The sequence below is a fragment of the Protopterus annectens genome, chromosome 4.part0 (genome assembly GCF_019279795.1).
Source record: "Protopterus annectens isolate FY-2018-M chromosome 4.part0, PAN1.0, whole genome shotgun sequence".
In the NCBI taxonomy this organism is placed as follows: Eukaryota; Metazoa; Chordata; order Ceratodontiformes; family Protopteridae; genus Protopterus; species Protopterus annectens.
Window position 1 is genome coordinate 322,643,756 of NC_056733.1, and position 19,895 is coordinate 322,663,650.

A 19,895-nucleotide genomic window follows, 5' to 3' on the forward strand; every position below is an offset into this window, starting at 1 on the left:
ATCCTCATTGGTGAGGTCGGATCATAAACTAATCTCACTGGAAATCCACAGGCCCGCCCCACCCCAAACAAAAAAGACCACAGTAAAGAACGTCTCTAAAGCAAACTTCACACTACTCAAGACTGGTGTGGTATCCTTCAAGGCCCCTGAGACAGTGGAAACCACAACCCAAGCTGCTGAAGCCCTTACAAATGCCTTCTATGAACACCTCCAGGACTGCATGGATCAGGCAATCCCAAATAAAACCAAGACTCTTTCCACAAAGGGCAAACGTCCAGTCTGGTGGACCCCAGCCATTAACAAACTTTACAATAAGAGGAGAAAGCTATTACATGATAGAACAAAATCCATAAAAGGGAAGTCACCCTGATCATTATTAGTAAAAAATACGAGCACTCATAAAATCAACTAAGGCCAATTTTGAGAGAAAAATTGCCATGGATTCAAAGGACAATCATAAGGCCTTTTTCAGCTATGTTAGGAACCTGGGTGGAAACTCCCAGATATGCTCAGAATTAGTCCAAAATGATACAAAAATCACTGAACCCACAGACATTGCCAACATACTGGCAGAAAGGTTCAGTGCAAACTTCACCCCCTCCCCCCCCCTAAAGGAGAGATAACTATCCCAGCAGAGTGTAGCCCCCCAGACATCTCAAATGCGCAGGTGAAAGCTGCTCTCTCTAAAGCTGAAAACACAGCATCAATGGGACCGGATGGTGTCCCCAGCTGTGTGCTACACGAGCTAAATGAGGAATTAAACCCGCACATAAGGCAGCTGTTTAATCTCAGCCTTACCACAGGATACGTGCCCAAGGAGTGGCGACGGCAACTGTGGTCCCACTCCACAAAGGCGGTGCCTCTACGGACCCTGGTAATTACCCCATAAGTTTAACAAGTCTAGTCTGCAAAGCTATGGAGAGGATCATAATGGAGCTCATAAACAAAGATATAGGGGACTTGCAGACATTGGACCCGACCCAGTTTGGCTTCGTCAAGGGAAGATCATGCCTTTTGAACTTGGTCGACTTCTTCGAAATGGTCACCAAGGCCATTGATGAGGGAAAGGCAGTCCATACAGCCTACCTTGACCTTGCAAGGCTTTGACACAATACCCCACTCGGGTATTGTAGAAAAACTTACCAGCTTAAATGTAAACCCATATGTCACAAGATGGGTTGCAAACTGGCTTAAGGACAGAACCCACAGGGTTAGAGTTGCTGGCGCTATGTCAGACTCCAAGCCAGTCACAAGTGGTGTCCCACAGGGCTCAGTCCTTGGCCCCCTATTGTTCGGCATCTACTTCTCAGAAGTACAGGCCAACATGGGAGGACTTTGGCTGACAAAGTTTGCAGACGACTGCAAACTGGGCGCCATAGTGGAAAGTGCATCGGACACGGATATCCTTCAGAAGGGACTCATGGAAACAGATAGCTGGTGCCAGAGCCATGGCCTGAAGTTAAACGCCAAAAAATGTATAGTCATACCCTTCAGGAAAAACAAGGTAACCCCAAGCTACCATATAGGTGGCAATCCACTAAAGACAGAAGAGGTTATCAGGGACCTGGGGACCCAGGTTGACAGTGGCCTTTCTTTTGACACTCACGTTGCTAAAGTGGTTAGAAAGACCTTCTACATTGCCCACCTGATCATGAAGGGATTCACATCCAGATCTAGTGAGGTCATTGTTCCCCTGTACTCTTCACTTATCAGACCAATGATCAAGTACAATGCCCCATTCGGGATGTATCTCGCCCGACATCTGCAGCAATTGGTGACACCCCAAAAGTTTCTCACCAAAAGGATAAAGGGACTCCAAAATCTGTCATATGCTGCCAGATTGAAGAAACTCCAGCTCTATTCAGTCGCATACCGTCTGCTCAGAGGTGACATGTGCCTGACATACAAGGCCATGTCCAATCTGGAATTAATGGACATGCTCCACCTCAAAAAATCCAAATCCACTAAAACCACTAGAGCAAGCGACTTAAACCTTAGCACGGATATAAATAGGACGTGCTGGAGGGATAGATTTATCACTCAGAGACTCCCTATGCTGTGGAATAGAGTCCCGGTCCATGTTAGGCAGAGCACCTCGCTGGCTCTGTTCAAGAGAAATCTTGACCTGTGGATGGGAGATCGTAGGTTTACCCCGGGAATCATCTCTGTGTCACTGCTGGACAGAGGCACAACAAACTAATGGGTACAGTATTTTTTCATATAAGGGGTGGCGTAAGCCACAAAAATTCGGGCTAGGCTTATAAATGCCTTGGGGCATATAGCCTAGTATAAACCTATGAACCTATGAACCTATACTTGTTTTCTTGCCTTTCTAATCTAGTATAGTCCAGTTTTCAGGTTAGTTCTGAATTCAGGGCTGTGTTACAAGATTCTGTGTTTGCCCATACCTTACTTGAATAAAAAGAAGTTTCTCTGTTCCTGTGAGAGAGAGAGCTTTGAGCAGCCTTTCCGTCCCTGTAGGAGTGGTTTCAGCCCAGAAATGAGTAGTTTATTGGACATTTTGGGCTAATTTCTATCTCTTTCATTTCCCTGCTATAAAACCCACATTTACAAGTTTTGTTTTGCTAGTATCCATCTCAGCAATCTCCTGCCTGGTGCCCTTGAATGTTCTACAGCAGCGGAGAGACAAAAGAGAGACTTTGGATTGATTAAGTATCATTTTCCTGCATTTTCTTGCTGCCATTAGCTAATTCCACCTAAAACACTGATATTCTAGAGTTTCTGTGATTTAAAAAGCTTGTTTCTGCTACATATTGTACTTATTTTCCTGCCTGCACTTTAACAAAGTTGTTTTTGTGTTTAAATTACATGTTTAACTGTTGTAGGCTACACACTCAAGTGTGATAGCCATTTCTGTGAATTTAAAGTGTTTTATTGATTGTATCTGCTTTATTTTATGAAAAAATATATATATACTTGTTTTCCCGCCTTTCTAAGCCAGTAAAGTCCAGTTTTCAGGTTAGTGCTGAATTCAAGGCTGTGTTATTTGTTTCTGCGTTGCCCATACCTTACTTGGATAGAAGGAAGTTTCTCTGTTCACTGTGAGAGAGGGAGCTTGGAGCAGCCTATCTTTCCCTGGAGGAGTGAATTCAGCCCAGAAATTAGTAGTTTATTGGCCATTTTGGGCTAATTTCTATCTTCTTAATTTCCCTGCTATAAAACCCGCATTTGCAAGGTTTTTGTGCTAGTGTACAGCTCAACAAACTCCTTCTTGGTGCCCTGCAAAGTTCTACAGCAGCAGAAAGACAAAAGAGAGACTTTTGAGTTATTAGGTATCATTTTTCTGCATTTTCTTGCTGCATTTAGCTAATTCCACCTAAAACACCAATTTTGTAGAGTTTCTATGATTTAAAAAGCTTGTTTTTGCTACATATTGTACATATTTTACTGCCTGCACTTTAACAAAGTTGTTTTTGTGTTTAAATTACATGCTTAACTGTTGTAGGCTACACACTCAAGTGTGATAGCCATTTCTCTGCATTTAATGTGTTTTATTGATTGTATCTGCTTTATTTTCTGAAAAAAAAAAATATATATATATATATATATATATATATATATATATATATACTTGTTTTCCCGCCTTTCTAAACCAGTATAGTTCAGTTTTCAGGTTAGTGCTGAATTCAGGGCTGTGTTGCAAGTTTCTGTGTTTGCCTATACCTTACTTGGATAGAAGGAAGTTTCTCTGTTCACTGTGAGAGAGGGAGCTTTGAGCAGCCTATCTGTCCCTGAAAGAGTGATTTCAGCCCAGAAATTAGTAGTTTATTGGCCGTTTTTGGCTAATTTCTATCTCTTTCATTTCCCTGCTATAAAACCCACATTTGCAAGGTTTTTGTGCCAATATACAGCTCAGCAAGCTCTTGCCTCGTGCCCTGCAGAGTTCTTCATCAGCAGACAGACACAAGAGAGTCTTTGTAGTGATTAAGTATCATTTTTCTGAATTTTCTTGCTGCCTTTTATCTAATTCCACCTAAAATGACGATTCTCTAGAGTTTCTGTGATTTAAAAAGCATGTTTCAGCTACATATTGTACTTATTTTATTGCCTGAACTTTAACAAAGTTGTTTTTGTGTTTAAATTACCTTCTTAACTGTTGTGGGCTACACACTCAAGTGTGATAGCCATTTCTGTGCTTTTAAAGTATTTTTTGATTGTATCTGCTTTATTTTCTGAAAACAAAAAAAACCCCCAAAAAAAACAAAAATATATACTTGTTTTCCTGCCTTTCTAAGCCAGTATAGTCCAGTTTTCAGGTTAGTGTTGAATTTAGGGCTTTGTTACAAGTTTCTGTGTTTGCCCATACCTTACTTGGATAGAAGGAAGTTTTTTTGTTCCTGTGAGACAGGGAGGTTTGAGCAACCTCTCTGTGCCTGGAGGAGTGGTTTCAGCCCAGAAATTAGTAGTTTATTGGCCATTTTGTGCTAATTTCTATGTCTTTAATTCCCCTGCTATAAAACCCGCATTTGCAAGGTTTCTGTGCTAATATACAGCTCAGCAAACTCCTGCTTGTTGCCCTGCAGAGTTCTACAGCAGCAGAGAGACAAAAGAGAGACTTTGTAGGGATTAAGTATAATTTTTCTTCATTTTCTTGCTGCCTTTAGCTAATTCCTCCTAAAACGCAAATTTTCTAGAGTTTCTGTGATTTAACAAGCTTGTTTCAGCTACATATTGTACTTATTTTACTGCTTGCATGTTAACAAAGTCATTTTTGTGTTTAAATTAGCTGTTTAACTGTTATAGGCTACACACTCAAGTGTGATAGCCATTTCTGTGCATTTAAAGTGTTTTTTTGATAGTATATGCTTTATTTTCTGAAAAAAAAAAAAAAACAAAATACTTGTTTTCCCACCTTTATAAGCTAGTATAGTCCAGTGTTCAGGTTAGTGCTGAATTCAGGGCTGTGTTAAAAGTTTCTGTGTTTGCCCATACCTTGTAAAAAATATAAAAAACGGAGATCACAAATCACGCCAGTCGAAGTAAGAAAAAATATATCCTTTTTTACTTGTAAGCGCTTTCATGCGCAATAGTATATGCACTTCTTCAGACAAGTATACAAATATAACAAGACATTTTATATAAAACTTTGAACAACCCAGCTGACCAATTTCACAGGTCATTATTCAATTAATTAAGCAATTACTTAAAACTGGGATTGTCAAAGAACAATTTTAGTTTTTTAAAAACCTTGTTCACATTTTTATTACTAACCCAACCAACTACTAACTTTTACTATAGTATTGTACAATATGAAAGATAACAAATAACACAAAATATTGCCATGTATATTTGAAACCTTATTTAAAAATATATAATATGTCTACAACAAAAATGAATTTAAAACATGTATACCATGTGTATATATAAATCTATAATATGTATGCATTATTAATGCCAATATATAACAAGAAATATATATTTTTATGCTCACATATATTTGTGAAAATTGTATATATATATTACGCACATGATTTTAATAAAATAAAGATGCGGATGTAAACTTATGTTTTATAAAAATCAATTAATCTATTTAAGGCTTTGATGTTAAGCAAACATTTTATGGAACACATATCATTGATTCCTGGGAAAGTGTAAGCATTTGTTTTTAATTGCCAAAGGAGTTCATGTTCTTGTAACTTTAAATACCATGGTCCCCCTCTAGGATTTTTTTGAACCTTCTCAACTACACTAAATGAAAAACTATGTGAGTTGTTTTCCTTAACATGCTTAGCTAAAGCATTGGATAAGTTTTGTTTTGATATGGCGTATAGATGTTCATAAATACGGGTCTTCAGTAAACGCTCTGTCTTCCCGAAATAATAAGCAGGGCAGTCTTTGCACTTAGCAAGATAGATGACCCCTTGACTTTCACAATTGTATTTGTCATTAATATGATACTTAATACCTCGAATTGTGAAAGTAGAACCTGTTTGAATAAACCTACAATATTTGCAGCAGCCACATTTAAACATCCCTTTATTGACCTTAAAAGTTTTTGAAGGAAATTCTAATAGTTGTTTTATAGTTAACCCCTTCTTATATACTATGAGAGGTTTTGGACCCAATAGGGAATAGAGTTGTTGGTCTTGTATAATACATTCCCAATTATTTTGTAAGATTCCTCGTATTTTCCCTGCATATGAATTAAATTGAGTAAGAAAACTAATATTATAGTTGGTCGTGATGCTTTGATTGTTCTGAGTGTTCTCACCAACTATATTAATATTCGATGTTTCACTGTTGTTAGTTGTTCCTTTAAAAATGGAACTTATGAGTCCATTTTTCCTTTTGTTGTTTACCTCTCAGTAAACTGAACTAACTAGTTTATTTGGATATCCTCTATTTTGAAACATTTCACACAGTTGCCAACATTCTTCCTTGAATGCCTCATCTGTGGGACACATTCGAGAAGCTCGGACAAATTGTCCTTTGACCACCCCCTTCTTTTGGTGGAGGGGGTGGTTACTGGTGAAATGTAAAAAAGAATTGCTATATGTTGGTTTCCTATGTATTTTAGTAGTGAATATGTTATTTACCAAATCCTTAGTAATAGTGATATCCAAAAAGTTAATTGATATGTCACTTAATTCATAAGTGAATTCCAAAAAGGAAGAAAAATAATTAATTTCATCGATTAACTGTATAGCTTCTTCAGGAGTGCCATTAATTACCATAAGGATGTCATCTTGGTAGCGTGTATACCACACCATGATTTTACAAAAAAGGTGGTGTGGAAAGAGAAATGTGCGCTCCCAAAAAGCCATCACTACGTTGGTGAAACTACCACCGCACGGGGAGCCCATGGCTACCCCTGATTGTTGCAAAAATATATCTTTTTGAAACATAAAATAATTGTTTTCTAAAACCATTTCTAGAATGGTAATTATCAAATCAACTTCATTTCCTGGACAGTTTTTTAATAATAGGAAATCTCAGGCCCAATCTAACCCCGTATTTTGGGGAATAACCGTATATAAGTCTTTGATATCATGTGTAAGAAATATATAATCAGCATTGAAGGGAATGTCATTTAGACTCTGCAAGACATGCCAGGAATCCTTGCATATCTGGTTTTCAGTTTTAAGAAATATTTTTAACTTGTCGTCAACCCATTTGGCACAAGGATATGTTATTGAATTGCGCCCATCTATTATAGGTCTAAAAGGTGGTGCAGAAATGTTTTTATGTAGCTTCGGAACTCCGAACAACACCGGAGTGAGGGGTGCTGGCATTGAAAAGTAATGGTACAACTCGGAAGATATATTACCCTCTAAAAATAAATCACTTAGATAGTTTCTAATTTTTTGGTAAGCCTGGTTAAATTCATTAAGGGAAACTTTAGTGTATTCTTTAGAGGATAACATGTCATGCATTTTTTCTACGTAATCTTTTTCATACATTAAGACAGCTCCCCCGCCCTTGTCGGGCTTCATTACTCGTATTTCATGTATTTTTGCAAAAGTTATTAAGTCAAGTTCACTTAAAGACAATGGTTTATTCATCCTACTTTCGTTATACAAGCCCCTTAAGTGAATTTCAGTTATTTTTTCAAAAATCATTAGGTTTTGATCTAAAGGGGGGTTGAAAACACTTGCTACATATTCCTTAGGAGGTTGAGTGCCTTCTCCTGCACCAAACAACATTTTCAGATTTAGTTTACGTAAAAACAATTTTAGGTCGCAAAGAACATTGGCAAGATTAAACTTAGAAGGCAATACAAATGTAAAACCCTTTGCCAATAATTCAACAAAGTCCGAGCTTATTTCAAAACTTGTAAAATTATATAATTTAAAGTCATTGCTCTTACTCATAAGAATTCTCGGAAATGCGGTGTCTTGTATTACCTCTTCCGTTTGTTGAATGAAAACTTGTTGTGGCCTTTGCGATTCCAGTTCATTTTCTTCTGAACACTGGGTTGGCCATGCTGAAAACCCTGTTGGTAATTCTGTTTGTCAATATTCTGGTTTCCTTGTTGGTTCTGTTTCTTTTTGTTGTTATTATTAATGCGCTCACTGCGCCTGGGGTATTGATGAGGTTGTTCATTATGAGAAAGAGTACTGTTATCAATATCTAAAAACGTATCCAAATCGTCTTCTGCTAAAGGATGTGAGTCTATACCAAGTGTCACGCTAGATTCAAGTGCTGATGCGGTGGTACCATGTGCTCTATTAGTTGCAGGGGGATCTGGATAAGCAACTCCTTTCTCATAAGCCACCATGTCCCTATGAATTTTCCTCTTCTTGGTTTCACTTATTTTGTTTATCAAAGCTGTTATGCTTGAAAAAATTATTGTGTAGTCATATTCATACCTGGAAAATTCGGGGTCTGATTTAATGGTTCTGTCCAGAGTTGCTAATTTTTCTTTCAATGTAGCCGTTTGCTTAACATACTCATCAATTAATAAATCCAAAAACTTCAAGCCCTGCTGGTTGAAATGATCCAACAACTGAAGGTGGAATTCAGATTGTTTGATTGTGCCAGATGGGTATTTCCACTGACGTAATCCCTTTGGCACAATCTTTAAGTTTAAACATTCGCGAAAATATAAAATTTCAATTTGCAACTTTTTAAACTTTAACAAGTTGGAATCAAATTGCTTAAGGTTGGCGACTATGTTGCAAGAAACATCTTGTGAGTCTGTTTCATTCGCCAACCGACTATGTTCCTGCACTAAACCTGACTAAATTTCTACCCCTCTCTATCTCATTTCTTCCCCTGCATCTCTCTCCCCCTTCCCTGAACAATTTATCTTTTTTTACTTACCTCTTTTCCTCTTCACTGAAAATTGTTTAATCCTTTCTTATCCTTTCTTTTTTACTTTACTCTTACTTTCCTCACACTTCTCCTCCCTACTCACCTTTCCCTGATTTTTGCTTCTCTGTAGTTTAGTTTATTTATAGGTAATGATATTAGTTCCTATTAGTGAATTGTTTTTGCATGCAAATCTTTCCTTTTTGTCTTTACAATTATCCTGGTGTTTTTGTTGTATTACACTTCAAATGTTGTATGTTTTTTATATATACTGTGGAGCTTTTCTCCCCGGGCCTCTACTGAAAATGGAAATATATCCAGCTAGACTAGCCCGGTCAACAAATGTAAAATAAAATAAAATAAATAATAAAAATATTATTCGCCAAATTAAAATTAATGTCTGGTATATTAAAAAAATCTTCTAAACCAGGCAAGTTATTAGAACGTGTTTCATTCATTTGTCCATTTGTAGATTCATTAACACGTTCAACTGTGTGTGCGTTTTGGCGTCCAGCCTGTCCAGGTGGTATACTGCTCGTCATAGTGCTGTTAATACTGGCTACGCCTGGAGAAATGGTTGGTGAAGTATTCGACGATTGAGATACAGGGACCGGCAAAGTTTGAAAACTTGCCCCGGTTTTAGGACGAACTACAGGTGTATTACTGGAATTTTTGGTCTCCACGCTAAATCTTCCACGCGTTGCAAAAGTTGTTGGATTAACGCCGTTAGGTAACCAATAGCGTCCGTGTCTTCATTGGTTCTATTGGGTGTAGAATTAGAACCAAACAATCCTTGCGACTGCGATTGTGAATCCCCGCTCCCTTCAGCCATAAGACGAATAAACAAAGCACACAAACAAACTTGTAAAAAATATAAAAAACGGAGATCACAAATCACGCCACTCGAAGTAAGAAAAAATATATCCTTTTTTACTTGTAAGCGCTTTCATGCACAATAGTATATGCACTTCTTCAGACAAGTATACAAATATAACAAGACATTTTATATAAAACTTTGAACAACCCAGCTGACCAATTTCACAGGTCATTATTCAATTAATTAAGCAATTACTTAAAACTGGGATTGTCAAAGAACAATTTTAGTTTTTTAAAAACCTTGTTCACATTTTTATTACTAACCCAACCAACTACTAACTTTTACTATAGCATTGTACAATATGAAAGACAACAAATAACACAAAATATTGCCATGTATATTTGAAACCTTATTTAAAAATATATAATATGTCTACAACAAAAATGAATTTAAAACATGTATACCATGTGTATATATAAATCTTCCAATTTTCTAGAGTTTCTATGATTTAAAAAGCTTGTTTCTGCTACATATTGTACATATTTTACTGCCTGCACTTTAACAAAGTTGTTTTTGTGTTTAAATTACATGCTTAACTGTTGTAGGCTACACACTCAAGTGTGATAGCCATTTCTCTGCATTTAATGTGTTTTATTGATTGTATCTGCTTTATTTTCTGAAAAAAAAAAATATATATATACTTGTTTTCCTGCCTTTCTAAACCAGTATAGTTCAGTTTTCAGGTTAGTGCTGAATTCAGGGCTGTGTTGCAAGTTTCTGTGTTTGCCTATACCTTACTTGGATAGAAGGAAGTTTCTCTGTTCACTGTGTGAGAGGGAGCTTTGAGCAGCCTATCTGTCCCTGAAAGAGTGATTTCAGCCAAGAAATTAGTAGTTTATTGGCCGTTTTTGGCTAATTTCTATCTCTTTCATTTCCCTGCTATAAAACCCACATTTGCAAGGTTTTTGTGCCAATATATAGCTCAGCAAGCTCTTGCCTGGTGCCCTGCAGAGTTCTACATCAGCAGACAGACACAAATGAGTCTTTGGAGTGATTAAGTATCATTTTTCTGAATTTTCTTGCTGCCTTTTATCTAATTCCACCTAAAATGACGATTCTCTAGAGTTTCTGTGATTTAAAAAGCATGTTTCAGCTACATATTGTACTTATTTTATTGCCTGCACTTTAACAAAGTTGTTTTTGTGTTTAAATTACCTGCTTAACTGTTGTAGGCTACACACTCAAGTGTGATAGCCATTTCTGTGCTTTTAAAGTATTTTTTGATTGTATCTGCTTTATTTTCTGAAAAAAAACAAACCCCCCCCAAAAAAAACAAAAATATATACTTGTTTTCCTGCCTTTCTAAGCCAGTATAGTCCAGTTTTCAGGTTAGTGTTGAATTTAGGGCTTTGTTACAAGTTTCTGTGTTTGCCCATACCTTACTTGGATAGAAGGAAGTTTTTCTGTTCATGTGAGACAGGGAGTTTTGAGCAACCTCTCTGTGCCTGGAGGAGTGGTGTCAGCCCAGAAATTAGTAGTTTATTGGCCATTTTGTGCTAATTTCTATGTCTTTAATTCCCCTGCTATAAAACCCGCATTTGCAAGGTTTCTGTGCTAATATACAGCTCAGCAAACTCCTGCTTGGTGCCCTGCAGAGTTCTACAGCAGCAGAGAGACAAAAGAGAGACTTTGTAGGGATTAAGTATAATTTTTCTTCATTTTCTTGCTACCTTTAGCTAATTCCTCCTAAAACGCAAATTTTCTAGAGTTTCTGTGATTTAACAAGCTTGTTTCAGCTACATATTGTACTTATTTTACTGCCTGCATGTTAACAAAGTCGTTTTTGTGTTTAAATTAGCTGTTTAACTGTTATAGGCTACACACTCAAGTGTGATAGCCATTTCTGTGCATTTAAAGTGTTTTTTTTGATAGTATATGCTTTATTTTCTGAAAAAAAAAAAATACTTGTTTTCCCACCTTTATAAGCTAGTATAGTCCAGTGTTCAGGTTAGTGATGAATTCAGAGCTGTGTTAAAAGTTTCTGTGTTTGCCCATACCTTACTTGGATAGAATGAAGTTTCTCTATTCCTGTGAGAGAGGGAGTTTTGAGCAGCCTCTCTTTCCCTGGAGGAGTGGTTTCAGCCCAGAAATTAGTAGTTTAATGGCTATTTTGGGCTAATTTCTATATTTTTAATTTCCCTGCTAAAAAAATGACATTTGCAAGGTTTTTGTGCTGGTATACAGCTCAGGAAGCTCCTGTCTGGTGGCCTACAGAGTTCTATAGCAACAGAGAGACAAAAGAGAGACTTTGGAGTGATTTAGTATCATTTTAATGCAATTCCTTGCTGTCTTTAGCTACTTGTGCTTAAAATACTGATTTACTAGTGTTTCTGTGATTTAGAAAAGCTTGTTTCAGCTAATTATTGTACTTATTTTACTGCCTGCACTTTAACAAAGTTGTTTTTGTGTTTAAATTACCTGCTTAAATGTTGTAGGCTACACACTCAAGTGTGATATCCATTTCTGTACATTTAAAGTGTTTTTCTGATTGTATCGGCTTTATTTTCTGAAAAAAAAAAATATACATATATATATATATATATATATATATATATATATATATATATACTTGTTTTCCCACCTTTCTAAGCTAGTATTGTCCAGTTTTCATGTTAGTGCTGAATTCAGGGCTGTGTTATAAGTTTCTGTGTTTGCCCATGCCTTACTTGGATAGAAGGAAGTTTCTCTGTTCACTGTGAGAGAGGGAGCTTTGAGCAGCCTATCTGTCCCTGGAGGAGTGGTTTCAGCCCAGAAATTAGTAGTTTATTGGCCATTTTGGGCTAATTTTTATCTCTTTCATTTCCCTGCTATAAAACCAACATTTTCAATGTTTTTCTGCTAGTATACAGCTCAGCAAGCTTCTGCCTGGTGTCCTGCAGAGTTCTACAGTAGCAGATAGATGAACAAACGACTTTGAATTGATTAAGTATCATTATTTTGTATTTTCTTGCTGCCTTTAGCTAATTCCACCTAAAACTTAGATTTTCTACAGTTTCTGTGATTTAAAAAGCTTGTTTTACCTACATATTGTACTTATTTCACTGCCTGCACTTTTACAAAGTAGTTTTTGCATTTAAAGTACCTGTTTAACTGTTGTAGGCTACAAACTAAAGTGTGATTGCTACTTCTGTGCATTTAAAGTGTTTTTTTTTATTATATCTGCTTTATTTTCTGAAAAAACAACAAATATAATACACTTGTTTTCCTGCCTTTCTAATCTAGTATAGTCCAGTTTTCAGGTTAGTGCTGAATTCAGGGCTGTGTTACAAGTTTCTGTGTTTGCCCATACCTTACTTTGATAAAAAGAAGTTTCTCTGTTCCTGTGAGAGAGAGAGAGCTTTGAGCAGCCTTTATGTCCCTGTAGGAGTGGTTTCGGCCCAGAAATTAGTAGTTTATTGGCCATTTTGGGCTAATTTCTATCTCTTTCATTTCCCTGCTATAAAACCCACATTTGCAAGTTTTGTTTTGCTAGTATCCATCTCAGCAAGCTCCTGCCTGGTGCCCTCCAATGTTCTACAGCAGCAGAGAGACAAAAGAGAGACTTTGGAGTGATTAAGTATCATTTTTCTGCATTTTCTTCCTGCCATTAGCTAATTCCACCTAAAACACTGATATTCTAGAGTTTATGTGATTTAAAAAGCTTGTTTCTGCTACATATTGTACTTATTGTACTGCATGCACTTTAACAAAGTCATTTTTGTTTTTAAATTACATGTTTAACTGTTGTAGGCTACACATTCAAGTGTGATAGCCATTTCTGTGCATTTAAAGTGTTTTATTGATTGTATCTGCTTTATTTTCTGAAATAAGAAACAAAAAAACAAAAAAAAATACTTGTTGTCCCGCCTTTCTAAGCCAGTATAGTCCAGTTTTCAGGTTAATGCTGAATTCAGGGCTGTCTTACAATTTTCTGTGTTTGCCCATACCTTACTTCAATAGAAGGAAGTTTCTCTGTTCACTGTGAGAGAGGGAGCTTTGAGCAGCCTATCTCACCCTGGAGGAGTGGTTTCAGCCCAGAAATTAGTAGTTTATTGGCCATTTTGGGATAATTTCTATCTTCTTAATTTCCCTGCTATAAAACACACATTTGCAAGGTTTTTGTGCTAGTATACAGCTCAGCAAACTCCTGCTTGGTGCCCTGCAGAGTTCTATAGCAGCAGAGAGACAAAAGAGAGACTTTGGAGTGATTAAGTATCATTTTTCTGCATTTTCTTGTTGCCTTTAGCTAATTCCACCTAAAACACAGATTTTCTAGAGTTTCTATGATTTAAAAAGCTTGTTTCTGCTACATAGTGTACTTATTTTACTGCCTGCACTTTAACAAAGTCATGTTTGTGTTTATATTACCTGTTTAACTATTGTAGGCTACAGATTCAAGTGTGATAGCCATTTACATGCATTTAAAGTGCTTTTTGATAGTATCTGCTTTATTTTCTGAAAAAAAAACAAAACAAAAAAAAATAAATAAATTTGTTTTTCCTCCTTTTTAAGCTAGTATAGTCCAGTTATCAGGTTAGTGCTGAATTCAGGGCTGTGTTACAAGTTTCTCCATTTGCCCATACCTTACTTGGGTAAAAGGAAGTTTCTCAGTTCACTGTGAGAGAGGGTGCTTTGAGCAGCCTATCTGTCCCTGGAGCAGTGGTTTCAGCCCAGAAATTAGTAGTTTATTGACCATTTTGGGCTAATTTCTATCTCTTTCATTTCCCTGCTATAAAACCCACATTTGCAAGGTTTTTGTGCTAGTATACAGCTCAGCAAGGTTTTGCCTGGTGCCCTGCAGAGTTCTACAGCAGCAGAGAGACAAAAGAGAGACTTTGGAGTGATTTAGTTTCATTTTTCTGCATTTTCTTACTGACTTTAGCTAATTCTGCCTAAAACACTGATTTTCTATAGTTTCTGTTACTGAAAAAGCTTGTTTCAGCTACATATTGTACTTATTTTCTGCCTGCACTTTAACAAAGTTGTTTTTGTGTTTAAATTACCTTTTTAACTGCTGTAGGCTATGCATTCAAGTGTGATGGCCATTTCTGTGCATTTTTTTGATTGTATCTTCTTTATTTTCTGAAAAAAAAAAAAAAAAAAAATATATATATATATATATATATATATATATATATATATATATATGTATACATACATGCACTTGTTTTCCCGCCTTTCGATGCTAGTATAGTCCAGTTTTCAGGTTAGTGCTGAATTCAGGGCTGTGTTACAAGTTTCTGTTTTTGCCCATACCTTACTTATATAGAAGGAAGTTTCTCTGTTCACTGTAAGAGAGGGAGCTTTGAGCAGCCTATCTGTCCCTGGAGGAGTGGTTTCAGCCCAGAAATTAGTAGTTTATTGGCCATTTTTATCTAATTTCTATCTCTTTCTTTTCCCTTATATAAAACCCGCATTTGCGCAGTTTTGTGTGCCGGGCAGCACTGGTTAGCTAGGGAATAATTATTTTTTGGCTCCGCAAAGTCTACTCTTCAATTTTTCCTTTAGAACTAGACAAACGTTCAACTTAAGCACTCAACCATTCATTTCTCATACTGGCACTTGCTCAAAACTCATAGCAAGTACTAATAATCCTTAGCACTAGACCCCCCCTATACTTTAGAGAAGGACAAGGCTCTCTATTCGACCTTACCAGCCAATCAGTAAAACAGTTAACTGTACTTATCCAGGCATATCCAAAGGGCAGTTTCAGGTGTACTCTCCCGTCCAACTGGTGAATCTGGGCATTTTGAGGCAATGTTACAATTGCCTCATATACACAGACAACCCTCTCCTCCTTCCACCAAACACTAATACATGCGAGAGATGCAATTATTCAGCCAAACTGGAGGCTAAACTCTCTCAACCCAAGACTGGACCAGGCAGTCAAGAGGAGAAGGGAATTACTTGCATCACACCTCCAGTCTCACATAGACCTATGAAACCAGCACCTGCAAAAACCCCAAGAAGGAAAGACATCTCTGATCAGTATCAGGTATTATAGACAAGCTCAACAGCCTGAACATAAACCCCTACGTCACAAGATGGGCTGCCAACTGGCTCATGGACAGAACCCACATGGTAAGAGTTGCGGGAGCTAGGTCTGACTGTAAACCAGTTACAAGTGGCATTCCCCAGGGCTCAGTCCTAGGACCCCTCCTGTTCGGCATATACTTCTCAGAGGTACAGGCAAGCACAGGAGGACTATGGCTGACCAAGTTCGCAGACGACTGCAAACTAGGAGCTATTTTTGACTCTCCGGCTGACACAGACATCCTCCAAAAGGGTCTCACTGAGACAGATACCTGGTATCAAAACCATGGCCTCAAGCTAAACAAATACATGAAAACATACTTGGAGGCTCTAAATAAAAATCTGCAGAAGCAAAAGAGACCTTCAAAGCAGACATCCAAGCAACCTCCACCCCACAACACAAACCATGAAACACATACTTCACAAAACCAGTGTGCCACACAATCACAGCACTTAAGGCAAAATAATCTACCCAACACACCTGTAATAGGTGACTCTAAAGTCAGGCACACTAATGTCCCACTCAGTAGGCTGAACAAGGAGAAGCCTACAGTTAGCTGCATATCGGTTGCCAGGATCAGCCACATAACACAAGCACTCAGGTGACTCCAGAACATGTACAAATAAGACTCTGTTATTGTCCTTGTTGGTGTGAATGACCTGAGCCATACCTCTCTGAACTACATGAAAAGAGACATGGAGGAGCTCTCTGATCATTTATCCCAGGCCGGTATAACCTGACCGTGAGTAGCATCCTACCCTCACCAAGAATAATTCCACAGTATAGAGAAAAAATTATCAATTTCAACAATTGGCTAAGCTTCTGGTGTCATTCAAAGGGGATCCAGTATCTGTCAGCCTGTGACGACATGCTTGACAAGCCACACTGCTTCGCTAGAGACGGCTTGCACCTGTCACCCTTAGGCTTTCGAATACTGGCCAGTGCTCTTGCCACCCCCATAGTGCCTTTTTAGACAAGGCTCAAAATACAAACCCACCACCATAAATAGAACAGGTAATAAAAAACTGAGGGTAATGCTACTCAATGCCAGAAGTCTAAACCTCAAAATGCACGAACTCAAGTCACTCTTCAGTATGGAAAAAAATCAATATATGTGCAGTAACAGGAACCTGATTTAAGGCTCCAGAGAGCACCCCAGCACTACCAGACTACAACTCATACCATACATTTCAGCCACAAAACCTGGACTAAAATACAAAAGACGGGGGAGTATCCATATTCATCAAGGATACCCACACCTCCAGGTTAGTGGCACAGCATGATGCTTCATAGATCATCCACGTGCAACTAACAATGGGCAAAACTGCTATTCAAATTATAGCTTGCTACAGATCACCCACCATGTCCCAGGACCCCCAGTCTGCATTCCTGGAAACACTAGGAAACATAAAGGTCCTACCAAACATCCTGATATTGGGTGATTTCAATTACCCAAACATTAACTGGGAGAACTACTCAAGTACAAACTCCCTTGCGCAACATTTCCTAGAATTTTTTTAAACTCAAATGCCCTGGATGAACTGGTCAACACCCCCACCAGAGGTGACAACATATTGGACCTGGTCATCACCAACATGGGCGACCGGTGTTTCACACTGGAGGTCAACCCCGTGCTGGTTAGATCTGACCATAAACTAATCACTCTGGATATCCATATTCTGCCACCACCCCCAGTCAAAGAAACCACCATGAAAAACTTTTCAAAAGCAAATTTCACATTACTTAAGACCAAGGCGGAAAGTTTCAAAGCCCCAATGCTAAAGGATAACACTGACCAAGCTGTAAAATCCTTTACTAATGTACTCTACGGGCACCTACAAAAATGCATGGATGGTGCTATCCCAAACAAAACCAAGACTCACTCCTCCAAGAAAAGGAAACCTGTCTGGTGAACCCCTGCCATAAACAAGCTATACAATAGAAGGAGGAAACTAGTACAGAAAAAAGTAAAATCCCAAGAAGGGAAGACATCTCTGATCAGTATCAACAAGAAACTACATTCCCTAAAATCATCCAAGGCTAGCTTCGAAAGAAAAATTGCCATGGACTCCAAAGATAACCACAAGGGATTCTTTAGCTATGTCAAGAATCTAAGTGGGAATTCTCAGATCTGCTTGGAGTTAGTGCAAAATGGCACAAAATACACTGAACTGCCTGATATAGCCAACATCCTGGCAGACAGGTTCAGTGCAAACTTCAGCCCCTCTCTCACCCCCAAAAGGGCCCATAACTATACCAGAAGAATGTAGTGCCCCTGAAATCACAGACACTCAAGTTAAAACAGCCTGCTCCAAAGCCAAAAACACAGCATCAATAGGAACAGACGGTGTCCCAGGCTGCGTCCTACATGAGCTCAAAGATGAACTAACCCCTAACCTAAGCACACTGTTTAAACTCAGCCTCTCCACAGGCTACATGCCCACAGAGTGGCTCACAGCAATGGTTATTCCACGCCACAAAGGTGGAGGCACAATGGACCCCGGGAACTATCACCCTATAAGCCTGACTAGCTTGGTCTGCAAAGCTATGGAGCGCATCATCATGGAACTCATTAACAGAGACATTGTGAACATCCAAACACTGGACCCTACCCAGTTCGGCTTTGTTAAGGGCAGATCATGCCTCCTAAACCTGGTGGACTTCTTTGAGACAGTTAGCAAGACTATAGACGAGGAAAAGGTGGTCCACATAGTCTACCTAGACCTTGCAAAGGCCTTTGACACCATTCCCCACTCAGGTATTATAGACAAGCTCAACAGCCTGAACATAAACCCCTACATCACAAGATGGGCTGCCAACTGGCTCATGGACAGAACCCACATGGTAAGAGTTGCAGGAGCTAGGTCTGACTGTAAACCAGTTACAAGTGGCATTCCCCAGGGCTCAGTCCTAGGACCCCTCCTGTTCGGCATATACTTCTCAGAGGTACAGGCAAGCACAGGAGGACTATGGCTGACCAAGTTCGCAGACGACTGCAAACTAGGGGCTATTTTTGACTCTCCAGCTGACACAGACATCCTTCAAAAGGGTCTCACTGAGACAGATACCTGGTATTAAAACCATGGCCTCAAGCTAAATGCCAAACAGTGCATAGTCATCCCCTTTGGAATAAACACAATACCCACAAACTACCACATAGGTGGTAGCCCCCTAAAAACAGAAGATGTAATAAGGGATCTAGGGACCCAAGTAGATAATAACCTCTCCTTTGATAATCACAATGCCAAAGTGGTTAGAAAATCTTTCTATGTGGCCCACCTAATCACAAAAGGGTTTGCATCCAGATCAAAAGAGGTCATTGGGCCCCTGTATGCATCACTCATCAGACCCATCATAGAGTACAATGCCCCATTTGGGATGTACCTTACAAGACACTTGCAACAGCTGGAAGGACCACAGAAGAATCTCACCAAGAGGATCACTGGCCTCAAGCAGATGCCCTATGCAGCTCAACTGAAGAAACTCCAACTGTACTCAGTTGCATACTGCCTACTCAGAGGTGATCTCTGCCTGACATACAAGGCCAAGTCCAACCCAGAATTGATGGACATGCGCCACCTGAAGAAAACCATATCCCCTCGAGCCACATGCTCCAGGGATCTAAACCTCACTACAACAATAAATAGGATGTGCTGGAGGGATAGATTCCTGTCCAAGAGACTTCCCATGCTCTGGAACAAGATTCCAATCTACATTAGGTTGAGCTCCTTGCTAACCCTCTTCAAGATAAACCTTGACAAGTTGATGGGAAACAGAAAGTTTACCCCAGTGATCACTTCAATGGCTCTGCTGGACAAAGGCACAGGGAACTAATCTAAGGGGCAGTGAAAGCCAACAAATTCTGGCTAGGCTTATAAATGTCTTCGGACAGATAGCTTAATACCTACCTATGAACCTATGAACCTATAAAAAAGAGGTCATCTGCAAAGTGTTTGTAGAACTTAACATAAGATTTGAAATGGTCATTAACAAGCACTGATTGTTTCTTTCAGTGTATCAACACTATGTTGGCATAAGTGTTGGCACATGCTGTCCCCATTGCTACTCCTAACTTTTGTAGGAAGTAATCTGTCTCGAACATAAATACATTGTTCTCCAAAACCAATTCAAAGAGAGTACATAACATCTGTATCTTATAATTAGGGACTGTTCCTTCCAGAACTAAGAATGACCTGACTTTATCTACCCCTTCTTTTTTGGGGATAACGGTAA